Raw genomic sequence first — 13,330 nt, 5'->3', positions numbered from 1 at the left:
CTTCTATGCACAGTACAACCCTGGTTTTATTTCTATATTCAATATAATAATTTCTGAGATTTAGCTGAAAATGTAAGATCATTCACATTCATTATGATTACTAGCTTACTTGGACTTGCTATAATATTTTCTATGACTCCATTTTCTATTTATTGATTTACTTAAAACAGAAATACATGATCCTAGAGGCAAAATCCTGAGACTTGTACATAAGAAGCATTTTACTTCGTGAACCAACTCCATAGCATACTAACCCTTTATATTTGGGATTGACAAAATCTCTTTTCTCTTTGCATCTTTCTTTTTTATTTATTATCTTGTAATTACCCTCAGAGTTATTATTGCTGTGGCTCTGTTCCTACATGATGAATTCACTGCTCTGGGAGGCCATCCCCCCAACTTTTTTTCATTTTGATAGCTACAGAGAGAAATTGAGAGAGAGTAGGCGATAGAGGAGAGAGAAAGAGAGATACCTGCAAGGTTACTTCTCTCCTTGCACATGATAATGTGTTCACTCTACCAGGTATGCCACTATACAACCCTAGAGGATTTTTTTTCCTACCTCCATTATTTAACATCTACTTGTTTGAAAGTTGTTTTATGTAAATTATTTTAGCAGTTACTCTAGAAATTTTACCATGTATAGTTAATAAATTCTTTTTTAATTTTTTTTATTTACTTAAAAGGAGACATTAAAAAAACCATAGGGTAAGAGGGGTACAACTCCACACAATTCCCACCATCAGATGTACGTATCCCATCCCTTCCTCTGATAGCTTTCCTATTCTTTATCCCTCTGGGAGTATGGACCCAGGGTCATTGCGGGATGCAGAAGGTGGAAGGTCTGACTTCTGTAATTGCTTCCCTGCTGAACATGGGCATTGACTGGTTGATCCATACTCCCAAGCCTGCCTCTCTCTTTCCCTAGTAGGGTGGGGCTCTGGGGAAGTCTGTTGGCTTTGGTAGGGTCATCTGTCCAGGGTGGGGTCGTCTGTCCAGGGAAGTCTGGTCGGCATCATGCTAGCATCTGAAACCTTGTGGCTGAAAAGAGAGTTAACATACAAAGCCAAACAAATTATTCAACAATCATGGACCTAAATTCTGGAATAGTGCAGATGAAATGTTGGGGGTACTCACTGCAGACTATTGTGTACTTCTGCTTTCAGGTATATATTTTGCCCTAGTTTATGGATACGTGTGAACATATGCTCTATCTTGCGAGACCTAGTCTATATCTAGGTTTTGGGACTTTCTTAGGAAGTGAACCACCTGGAATGGAATTAGAGAATACTATGAAAGGAAAGGTCTCACCTGAGTAATGAAGTTGAAGTGTTGTCATTCCACACCTGAAGTCTCTGGACACAGTCTGAAGTGAAACTTGCTGAGGTGGCACTCGTTGCGTTGATAAGGTTGGGATTGGCAGATACAATACTAATACCAATTTAGACTGCCCACACTGAAAGAGTACAAAAATATTGGAACATTTAGCACTGATCTTGTTTATTCTGTCTTCTTTTTATGTGTTTGTCCACTTATTTATTTATGAAAGATAAAACTAGAGCATCCCTCTAGCACTTGTGCTGGCCAGGGTTGAAATAAGGACCTTGTGCCTGAAAGTCCAACACTTTATCCACTGTTTCATCTCCCAGGTCACTGCTTACCCTCTCTTCTAAGTTAAAATTATGATCTAATTTAACTTTGATTATCAAAGTTATACATTCAACAAACGCAGCTAAATTCTGGTATCATTGAACGAATCCATTTCTCATTGACTTTCTTCATAAATACGTAGCTGCAAACATGTTTTCCCATTATTCTTAGCAGTGATAATTTCTTCATACTCCTGATGTCCAGTAGAGAAGCAGTTACAGAAGCCAGAACTCCTACCTTCTGCACTCCAAAAACCACGTTGATCCATACTCCCTGTGGGAGAAAAGTGATAGAAGAAGGTAAGAGGGCTCTGAAGTCTAGCTTCATCAGCACCCAGAGAGAGAGAGAGGAGGGAAAAGAGAGGGACATAGAGAGGTAGTAATGTTATCCTGAGTGGCTTGCAGGGGAAGAAAGGATTGGATCAGGAAGACAAATGGGGAAATCATGTATAAATGCAGACAGATAGTTGTAGAGATGATGGCTGGCCCATGTGGTAGCTTGCAGTGGGACAACTGAAGATTCAGAACCCTAGTGGTGGGAATAGGGTGGCTTTATACCCCTGTTGAAATGTAATTTTATAAATCAATATTTAACCACTAATAAAATTTAAAAAGAAAATAAAATGATAATGATTTTGTCTTACAGTTCAATTAATAATAGTTTGGTAAAATATTCCTGAGGCACCTGTCAAAACTAGTATTCCTGATTATACACTAATTCAAGATACAGAACTCCAGTTGTATAATTTTTTTTTAATGTTAACACTTTTCTTTAAATAACCCTTAGACTTCTGTCTCTTAACCCCCTCCCTCCCATATCGTAAATTAATCATGCTTTATTTTTTTAAGTTGTATTTTTATCTTATAAGAATGTTTCTCAAGCATGGTAGTAAGGGCTGGGAGATAGTTAATCAGGTATAAGATGTACTTTCCTATGAATGAGACCCTGGGTTTGTGCCTCAACACTACATATGAACATCATGGACAGTATCTGGGGAATTCCATGGGTGGTAGAATGGTGCCATAGTGTCTCTCTTCCTCTCTCTCTTTCTAAATAATAAATAAAAATAAAAAGTAGGCCCAGAACCCTGCTAAGTAGTATTGCATTCAAGAGATTCTGAGCTTGTTCCTTGAAAATGCATTTTATCAAAATAATGGTATTAAAGGCAAATCTTCACACATCTATTATAATAACATTCAGATTACAGAGATAATTCTTCCTTTCTCTGTGTAGACAGTCCTTCTCCATCCCTATTATTCTCCTCTGCCCTTACTACTTTCCTGCTTCCTCCCTTTTTTCCCATCAAGTCCAGGAAATTATTTGGAGCCATTGTGTTGACATTTCCCCAGTTCATAATGAGTTCACCACTTGCCAGTGTCCCCATTGGGGCTTATACAGAAAAATAACTTCTTGATTATGCATGCTGATAAAGAGGGACTTCAGTTCTCTGTACTGTTAGAGCTGACAGCCAAAATGATGGGGTTGGAGGATTTTATGACCCTTGATGCCATCCCAGAAGACTTAAATTCTGCCATTAGCAATTTGATCCCGTGGGTTAAGACATTGCCCCTTATCAAAATGCAAAACTCTCTAGGCCAAAAATTACTTACTTTGCTGTCATTCATTAACATCACATGACTATTTCATGTATTGGACTCTTTCCAGCAGAACTAGGCTGAGAGCATATTTTGTCAGAAGTACTAGGAAAATTCAGGACCAGATGAGGTCACAGAACCCCAGACTTCAGGAGGAGACCACTGCAGGCCGGGAGGAAGGAACTCAGAAAAATTCAGCTAATTCCCATTCATCATTACTTTTAGGTGTTAAGGTTTTTCTTTCTTTTTGTAAATAAATTTTTAAGAATCTACATGAACACCCTACACACCTAGACTTAGGATATCATTCCCTGAATAATTTTATCTATAATCACACTAGGGAAAAGTCATGGAAAGTAGAAGCATCAATAAAAACTTGTATGTGATGAAAGCAACGCTAAAGGTTATTTATTACATGGATACTTATAGAAAACATGTGATTCTGACAATGACTGTTACAACTAGACACACAAAAAGTCAGTCTCACTCTAATGCAATCATTAAATGTTTTTTGCACCACTAGAACTGGATATGCTAGCATATGCTCTTTTTTCCTCTTCTTACACCTAGTAAGCACTTCTAGTGTCCTTGTTTGTACAAACTTCATTTCCAATGTTCTGGAAAACATAATGAATAATAAAACAAAGGAATGCACTTCAAGCAGCTACCAGCTGCAGAATGAAATGAAGTAATAACTATAATGTATCTATAAAGGTACACTATGATGTCAGTTTTCTGGAAATCATAGGCACAGTGTAGCTTACTAAGACCCCTAAACGATGCCCAACACTTTACTTCGTTATAAATATCCCATTCTATCATTTCTTTAAATGTTGGTTTGTTTTTTTGTTTTTTTTTCCTTTCCTTTTTTTTTAAATTTTTTATTTAAGAAAGGATTAGTGAACAAAAACATAAGGTAGGAGGGGTACAACTCCACACAATTCCCACCACCCAATCCCCATAACCCACCCCCTCCCATGGTAGCTTTCCCATTCTCTGTCCCTCTGGGAGCATGGACCCAGGGTCATTGAGGGTTGCAGAAGGTGGAAGGTCTGGCTTCTGTAATTGCTTCCCCGCTGAACATGGGCGTTGACTGGTCGGTCCATACTCCCAGTCTGCCTCTCTCTTTCCCTAGTAGGGTGGGTCTCTGGGGAAGCTGAGCTCCAGGACACATTGGTGGGGTCTTCAATCCAGGGAAGCCTGGCCAGCATCCTGGTGGCATCTGGAACCTGGTGATTGAAAAGAGAGTTAATTTGTTGAGCAATCATGGATCCCAAGCTTGGAATAGTGGAGAGGAAGTGTTAGGGAGGTACTCACTGCAAACTCTAGTGTACTTCTGCTTTCAGGTATATATTTTGCAGTAGTTTATGGATACGTGTGCACATAAGCTCTCTCTCACAGAAACTGGTGTATATCTAGGTTATGGGACTTTGTTAGAAAGTGAACTACCTGAGATGAAATTAGAGTGTACTGTAAAAGGAAAGGTCTCACCCGAGTAATGAAGTTGAAGGGTTGTCATTCCACACGTGAAGTCTCTGGATACAGTCTGAGGTGAAGCATGTTGAGAAGGCAATCGTTGCTTTGGTTAGGTTGTGATCGGCGGATGCAATATTATTTGGTTTGGATTAGGAGATGCATACGGGAAAGTGGGCCCTATCCAAGGGTTCCAGGACTGAGGGAAGTAGGGGCTCTATAGTGAAGATGGTGAGGTTCCTGCTGTCTTAGGGTTCAAAAAGACAATCGATAGTTAATATTATCATCACATTATTTGTTAATTGGGTTAACTTTGAAAAGTCCCTTTGTTATGGTTTGCTGTACAGTATCCAGTATCTTGTATATAGCTGTGCTATTGGATGCTTCTAATCTACTTGGTCTAGGCTTTTGAGAGAATCCGCATATCAAATACATAGCCTATATATTAAAAAGATTCAGTTTGTCTTTTGAGAAACTTTGAGACATACAATTGATTTCCCCCTCTCATATTAATTAACTACTGATTTATATGTCTACATTTTGCTAGGGAAGTTGCAAGTAACAATCACTTTCAGGACACTGAAGTCAAGTCATCACTGTCCATTGAAATGAGAGTTAACCTGAAAATCCTGGGAATGCTTCATTGATAAAGTCCCTGTCCCCATGTTTGCTAAAGCTTTCCACAAATCTATAAAACTTCAGAGAAAGAGACAGGCCTTAAAAGATTTCTTGGTATATTTTCTGAGATTATCGCTTCCAATACAGGATCCATGGTGATCATAGTAGAGTAAGGCTGGGGATTTGGAGATGTCAGAGTGATAGAACTACAAGAAGTGGAATTTAAGCTGAACTAGCAGAAGGCATCAATACTAATGGACGGTTCAAAAGAGACAGCCATATGGAGGTGCATTATCTGGTACTTATGAAAGAAAAACATAACCATCCACTCATAAATAAGAGACATTAAATCAGGATGTGCAGCTAAAATTCTAAAAGTTAGTCACAGTGAACACAAAATGCTTGTGATGTGACTTTATGACTTTATTTTTTTTTTTAGAGAATGGTATAAAGTTAAATAATGATCTAAGTACTGACTGAATATTATCAACCACACCTGGTCTTCTTTTCGCCATTCAACCTCTCTGTCTTTATGTCCTCACACTGCTTGACAGTAAGCCATGGAACTCATTCTTACTGTCAGTCACATCACATGTAGTTACTAAAGAACTTGGTTGTAGACTCTGTGTACGTGGAGAATCAAGTTCCCCATCTACAGGGGCAAAGCTTCACGAATGGTAAAGCAGGGCTGCAGGTGTATCTCTCCCTTCCTATACCCCTCCCCTCTAAACCTCTCTGTCTCTATCCAATAATAACAATTAAAATGTAAAAAAGAGGATCAAGTGAAAGTGAGTGATTGTTAGTCAAAAAACATGTAAAACAAATCATTCATGGCTAAATGACATGCATTTTTTTGAGACTGGTCTCAGAAGATCATCAGTTATTTTTAAGAGCATGTGTAGTTTCTTCACACTTGAGCTGATATTTTCATTCAGATACAGAGAGGGGAAGAGGAGGGTGAAGGAAAGAGACACCACCCCAGAGTTTGTCCCAGTGTTGTGACACTCCCATGTGGTATAATGGCTAGAACCTGTTTCATGCTTCTGACACCCTCCTTGGTGAAATATCTTTCCAACTCTAAGCTTAACTTTTTAATAATCATGACAACTAAGTTTCCTACAAATTCATGTAAGTTTCTGATAACAGTCCTTTGATCTATAACTTCTTCATTCATTTATTTTTATTATTGTAACATGAGCACTCAACTAGGTGTGCCACCACTCAGATCCTTTATTTTTATTGTTATCTGGTATAAAAAGCTGGCCTTGAGGATTAGTAAGCATAAAATAGACTCTTTTTAGGTAACACTTAGGAGAGAACTTTCAAACTGTCCTATCAGTTCTTTTGCACCTACAATTCCTATCTTTCTGCCCATCTGTTCCTTTCACTCAAAGCCCTAGAATCCTATACCATGGGCTGGATTTTCACTTCTCAATATAGAACCATCTCCTTACCTCATGGTTCAACTGACTTCCTGAGAATAAGTCACTGTCTTTATATTTCATAAGAGACCAAACATTGATTTTGTTGTCAACATGTGTGAGCCTCTGTTCATTCCAGGTACTATACTTTTTAATCACCAATAAATGTCCTAAAAGTTCAGATTATATGATCTGGAAAGATCAACTATTAATCAGTTACTAATTATAGTTTGAGGGACCCTGTGTCTTGAATAAATGCAACATGATGTATCTTAGGGTAAGTAACTATTATTCCATTGAAGTTGTTTTAATTGCATTAGCCTAAGTTTCTCTAAGAGTGGTATCAGAATTGTGACATTTTATTCAAGTTTTACAGCAAAAAGGATATTTTGGCAATGTGCTGAAAGGTAACATGAGTTCACTCCAAGTCTTTGATTATGTTTAATAGCTTTGCTGTCAGACAGTGAGTCATGATCTTTCTTTTCTACTTTACAGTTTGTATTTACACCTCCTTGCATTTGATAAAAGCAATATAACAGGCTCTGCCTATTGACAGTGATAACTCCTTTATTTTAATTGGTGTAAAGGGAAAAATAAAACTTGGCATAATAATGTGTAAAGCCAATTAAGCCATTTAAAATTTTAGTAGTAATACATGTACCTCTTGTAGAATAAATGCCTTGTGAAGCTAAAATGTCAGCATTTCCAGTCATGTGATTTGTGCAAGAAATTTCACTTTTTTTCTATCAAGTTCAATTTAGCAAATAAGATTAAGGATATGAATATATATATATATATTTATATATATATATATTCTTGTCTATTTCCAAGTCTTGGCAATGAGATTATTTATAAACATGCCATTGTAACAATTAGTTTAATGGAAGAAGATCAGTGCTTTTTTGCCCTCTAAAATCCAGTGAGAATCTAATTTATACAGCAGCAAGGTGTGTCCAATAAGGAGTGGGACTAAAATCTCTGAATCCCTGTTGGACCAGAATGTTCATTAATAATCTCTTTCAAGTTTTCCTCACTTACAATAATTTCTTCCAGAATTCCTTGAGCTAAGTTTCACTCCCCCACCCCTACTAGCTTATGTTTCTAGTCTTATGTGACTACTTTGAAAATAGATTTCGTCCTGTTTGGTGAACTTAATGTGGTCTTCAATAAAGTTGGTATCAGAGTACCTGTGTATACTAAACCCTCAAGTAAGACTATTTAGGATTCAGCCAGAGAGATGTGATAATGAACAAGATTAAATGGAGAATAGTAAACTTTCTCTACAGAGTCAGATAATATTTTTGCATTTGAACCATGTGGTCTCTGTCAGAACTATTCAAAACTACTGGTGTAATTCAAAAAGCAGGTGTATACAACATTTAAATACATGAGCAATTATCATGGGTGTGTTCAAATAAAATGATAAATTTTCTGTACAAGTCCATGCAAGGGCAATATTGAAGTTGTTTTGGATAGTGAGTTATATAAAAGATATCCTTGATCAACCTGCAAGGTCCTAGGCAACTTGTGCTTGAAAAAAAGACCAGATGAAGGAAAGAGATAACGAAGAGTCAAACAGATATGGCATGTTTTCTGGTGCATTAACAATATATGTTGAAGGGCAACTAAAATGGAAGTAGCTGAGAGAGTCTGACTATTCTTGGCAGTATGTTCATTCTGAATAGGAAGTCTTTCAAGGCCTTCATGAATCAGAGTTACCATGACAATCAGATCTTAGTCTAGTAGATAGTTCAGAAGAGAGTCAATAGTATTAAGGCTATTGGATGACAATCACTTTGGACTGATTACCAATCTGTAGTAGGAGAGTGTATAAAGGTTAAAGCATAAAAGAAGCAACAAGGAACAGTTTTAAGAGAATTAAAAAAAAAGTGTAAAAGTAGTGGTATTCCACAGCTAACTTAAACACCCAAGTTTTTCTCAAGAAGCTTAATTCTTGGAGTATTGAGAGATTTTATTAAGGTACCATTGGAATGTGTGATCATGTTTCTAGCCAACAAATCAGAAAAACGCCTGCAAAAGGCACTGCAGAGGATGGGGAGTGAATAATCAAGAGCCAGTATCTAGGGTGTTAACTGACTAAACTAGGATTGTTGATCTTATGCTCATATAGGCCAAAAGTTAAGAAAGCTAGAACGGAGCTCTTTCTGCATAATATGTAATTTGACCTCCACAGGAAGTGCAGACATTATGCCTAACACTGCATTCTCCCTAAAGAGTGTTAACTACTGAAAGTCATATTATCTACCTTTATTTTTTGACACATCAGGATTTTTTACATTGTAAAATGAGTTTAAAAGATGTAGTGAGACTTTAACTTAGAAATGAGAGCATTTTCAGGATGAAAAGTGGCAACAAAGAGCAGTATAATAGGTATTATGTTCAGTAGACATTTTGAGTTGGATGAACTGTAGAAAGAAATTTTTAACAGAGAGAACAATAATTTTACACTCAGTGTATATTTAAGCACTCATAAAACATTTCTATATTTTATGACAAGAACTTCAATTCTACTTAAAAATGAAAGTAAAGAGGAAATATGGCATTAATTGTATAAAGACAATGTAAATGCAAAGTACACTGCTTTTATATCCATGAGGAAAACCCTCTGACTTTCTGTGTAGACTTGCATTATGTTGACATTTATGTAGACTTATAGTAAATTTTCCAAAAAGAGAAATTATGTTGGTTCTTTAAGAAATTGCACACTTTGTTCTCTGTTGAAAATAACAGCCATTCTTTCACTTCACAATTAGTGGTTTCTCTGGGTAATATTTTCCTGAGATGAAAGGTACATTCTTACTCTTAGAAATTAATGCTGCCTACAGGGAGAAAGAAAGAGGGAGACAGAGGTAGAGACAGAGAGGCTGGAAAAAAATGCATCTTATCAAACTTAAGACTTCAAATTTTAGTTCCAGAACTACATGAGATGAGAACACCACAGCACCAGAGGAAGTTTCATGGGTGGTAGATCAGTTGCTGTATTACACACACACACACACACACACACACACACACACACACACACATTTTATATCTAAAACATTTTTAGAAAAACTCAATCCAGTAGCAGTGGAATTGCACATGTACAAGGCCCAGCATAACTCAACTTAGAACTTCACAGCAGTTGGAAACAATAGCACCAACACCTGAATTGCATGAGTCTGAGCTAATGTTTGAAAAAGTAGAGGACCTCAATTTAAGATAAATTGAACTAAGATATTTCTTAAGTGAACCAGTAGGAGAAAAGTTGATACAAGCAATACCTGGGTCCCTCAAGATCTAGGGTGAATCGCATGTATATTATGGGATCTGGGTAAAAACCTTGTCAAAATGCTTACCTATCTGTAGGCCTAAGTGTGATTCTGGAAAAGGGGGGGGGGAATGGTGGCACCTGGTTAAATGCACATAGCAATAAGTGTAAGGCTCTGTGTTGGAACCCCAGTTTCCCACTTGCAGGGGGGTCACTTCAGAAGCAGTGAACCAGGTCTGAAGGTGTCTATCTTGCTCTCTCCCTCTCCCTCTCCCTCTCTCTCCCTTTTCTCTCAAATTCTCTCTATCCTATCCAGTAAAATGAGGTTGGGAGGGATGGCTGCCTGGAGCAGTGGATTCATAGTGCTAATATCAAGCCCCAGCAATAACCTTGGAAGCAAAAATAAAATAAAATGAAAGAAAGAACAGTATACCAGGCAACCCACCAGCATGTCGAAGGTCCTGCTAGAGGTGAGCAATAGGAGTAAGGGGAAATACTATGAAAACTAAGGAAGCAAGTCAACTACACATCTGAGTTTGAAATTTAGAAATAGGATTATTAATCATTTTATAAAGAAAAAAGTAAAAACAAAGGTAATAGCAAAGGACGCTCACACTTGATTAGTCTATAAAAATTCCGTGGAGGGCGGGGGGCAGAGTCAAGATAGAGACCTGAAAGCAGCAAGGAGACAGACTCTCCCAAAAAGCTTACTGAAACCCTGGGAATTCTAAGTGGAAACAGGATTTTCAGGCTCACAGGAGATAAAATATAAAGGGGGGGGTGTCTAAAAAGGAATCACAGTGGAAAATTATAACTCATCTATAAACCAGAAAATGGAGCTTAAAGGACAAAGGAAACAAAAATGTGAGCTGCCCAACCCCCAACACCCAGCAGGGGCAGAGGTGGCTGGTTTGGAGAGCTGAATAACAGAAGCAGAAAACATAATCAGCTAGACCAAAGAAAGAAGTAAATGAGCAAAAAAAAGAGGTTGAGAGACACTGAAAACAACAGAGCCATATGGAGTGACCTCAAGAGAAGTAATATTCGTATAATTGGCCTACCAGGGGAAGAAAGAGAGGAAGAGGAAGAAATAATAGAAGAAAACTTTCCCACCCTAAACAACAGAAAGGGCATTAAGATTCAAGAATTTCAGAGAGTTCAAAACAGAATCAACCCAGACCTGAAGACACATCATAGTTACAATGCAAAGAAATAAGGATAAAGAAAAGATCTTGCGGGGCAGGGGATGGGCCATAGTGCAATGGGTTAAGCACACATGGTGCAAAGCACAAGGACAGATTTCTGTTTGAGCTCCCAGCTCCCCCCCTGCAGGGGTGGGGGGGTTGCTTCACAAGCGGTGAAGCAGGTCTGCAGGTGTCTGTCTCTTCTCCCCCCTCTGTCTTCCCCTCCTCTCTCCATTTCTCTCTGTCCTATCCAACAATGACAACAATAATAACTACAACAATAAAACAACAAGGGCAACAAAAGGGAATAAATAAATAAATAAATATTTTTAAAAAATTAAAAAGAAATCACAGAGCCAGACCTCTCTGTGGAAACTTCTTACCCCCGCCCCTCAGTCTGTTCTGGATACTAATCTAAAGAAATATGAAATTCTGGTTTTGGGAATTCTGTGGAATTGTAACCCTCATATCCCACAATCTTGTTGGTCATTATTAAATCACTAAAAAAAATTTTAAACTATAAAGGAAAGTTTCCTGACCTATGAATAAAGCCATGTTGGGTTTGGTTCTGTGGTTCTAAATCCTTTAGCCACTTATATATCCTCCTGTTTCCCATACAGAGAATTGTGTTCAGACACTCAAAACACTCTTGTGATTTTTCTTTCTCCCATTTGCAGGAGTGCTTGTGTCTCTACTGAGATGGTATTCTAATAAGGTCCTGAAATGCATCCTGTCCCTACAGTCTCCACAGTACTCCCCTCCCCCTCCTTGGTAATATGTGTGTGTTGGGCGTGGGGGATATTGTCTTAATGCTTGGTTACTTACCAGGTGGTTTGTCTCGTGAAACCAAGCAGGTCACTTGGTAGTTGGTTTATTTGCAATAAATTTGTTTATCAGTAATTTTGGAAAAGTATAGTTCCTTAATGCAAACCTCTTCAGGCAAATCATTTCCCCACAGAATTATTATGGAGAATCTTTTTTAAAAAGGTGATTTACTAGTGGTTTATAAGATTATGAGAGTAATTCCAACTATACCCCTTCAACAATAAATACAAATGTTCTTTCATAATTGTAGAAACAATTCAGCTACCTCTTTCTTCCTTTCCTTCCTTTTTCTCTTTCTTTCTTTCTTTCTTCCTCTGTATTTCTCTTTCTTTCTCTCCCTCTTTCTTCCTTCCTTCCTTTCTTTCTTCCCCCTTTCTTTCTTTCTTTCGTTCTTCTGTAAGTTCATGTGTTTCATTTTCTTTGTTCTATGTATTAGTGAAATCATCCAGTAGTTGTCTTTCATCTCCTTACTTCAGTAAGCATAATCACCTCCTATTCTATCATTTTTGTCCAGTGGACACAATGTCATCTTTCTTTACTGCAGAGTAGTATTCCATTGAGTCTATATTCTATAACTCTTTTATCCTGTCATCTCTTTTTTAATTTCTTTATTGGGGAATTAATGTTTTACGTTCAACAGTAAATGCAATAGTTTGTACATATATAACATTTCCCAGTTTTCCATATAACAATACAACCCCCACTAGGTCCTCTGTCATCCTTCTTGGACCTGTATTCTCCTCATCCACCCACCCCAGAGTCTTACTTTGGTGCAATATGCCAATTCCAGTTCAGGTTCTACTTGTGTTTTCTTTTCTAATCTTGTTTTTCAACTTCTTCCTGAGAGTGAGATCACCCCATATTCATCCTTCTGTTTCTGACTTATTTCACTTAACATGAATTTTTGAATTTTTCAAGGTCCACCCAATATCGCCTGAAAATGGTGAAGTCACCATTTTTTACAGCTGAGTAGTATTCCATTTTATATATATATAACACAACTTGCTCAGCCACTCATCTGTTATTGGACACCTGGGTTGTTTCCAGGTTTTGGCTATTAGAAATTGTGCTGCCAAGAACATATGTGTACACAGATCTTTTTGGATGGGTGTGTTGGGTGCCTTAGGATATATCCCTAGGAGAGGAATTGCAGGATCATAGGGTAGGTCCATTTCTAGCCTACTGAGAGTTCTCCAGACTGTTCTGCACAGATGTTAGACCAATTTACATTCTCATCAGCACTGCAGGAGGGTTCCTTTGACCCCACAACCTCTCCAGCATTTTCTGCTGTTA

The 13,330-nt window shown here is 37.7% G+C and overlaps 1 protein-coding gene across 12 annotated transcripts in view; it reads left to right on the top strand.

Annotated features, from left to right (window-relative positions):
* The window catches only part of B3GALT1 (beta-1,3-galactosyltransferase 1), a 692,162-nt gene that overhangs the window by 501,488 nt on the left and 177,344 nt on the right, over window positions 1-13,330 (top strand). For 2 of the 12 annotated variants that reach the window (XR_009545941.1, XR_009545940.1), the window contains exon 1: window positions 6,844-7,034. The exons of 7 other annotated variants lie outside the window; for them this stretch is intronic. The gene's annotated coding sequence lies outside the window, so the exon portion shown is untranslated. Of the gene's footprint in view, window positions 1-6,841; window positions 7,035-13,330 lie in introns of those variants that run through there. 3 more of the 12 variants (XR_009545939.1, XR_009545938.1, XR_009545935.1) reach the window with 3 other exon arrangements.

This window comes from Erinaceus europaeus, chromosome 18 (genome assembly GCF_950295315.1).
Source record: "Erinaceus europaeus chromosome 18, mEriEur2.1, whole genome shotgun sequence".
Lineage (NCBI taxonomy): Eukaryota > Metazoa > Chordata > Mammalia > Eulipotyphla > Erinaceidae > Erinaceus > Erinaceus europaeus.
Note: the sequence above shows the minus strand (reverse complement) of the source record. Positions and strands in the feature narration are given on the sequence as shown.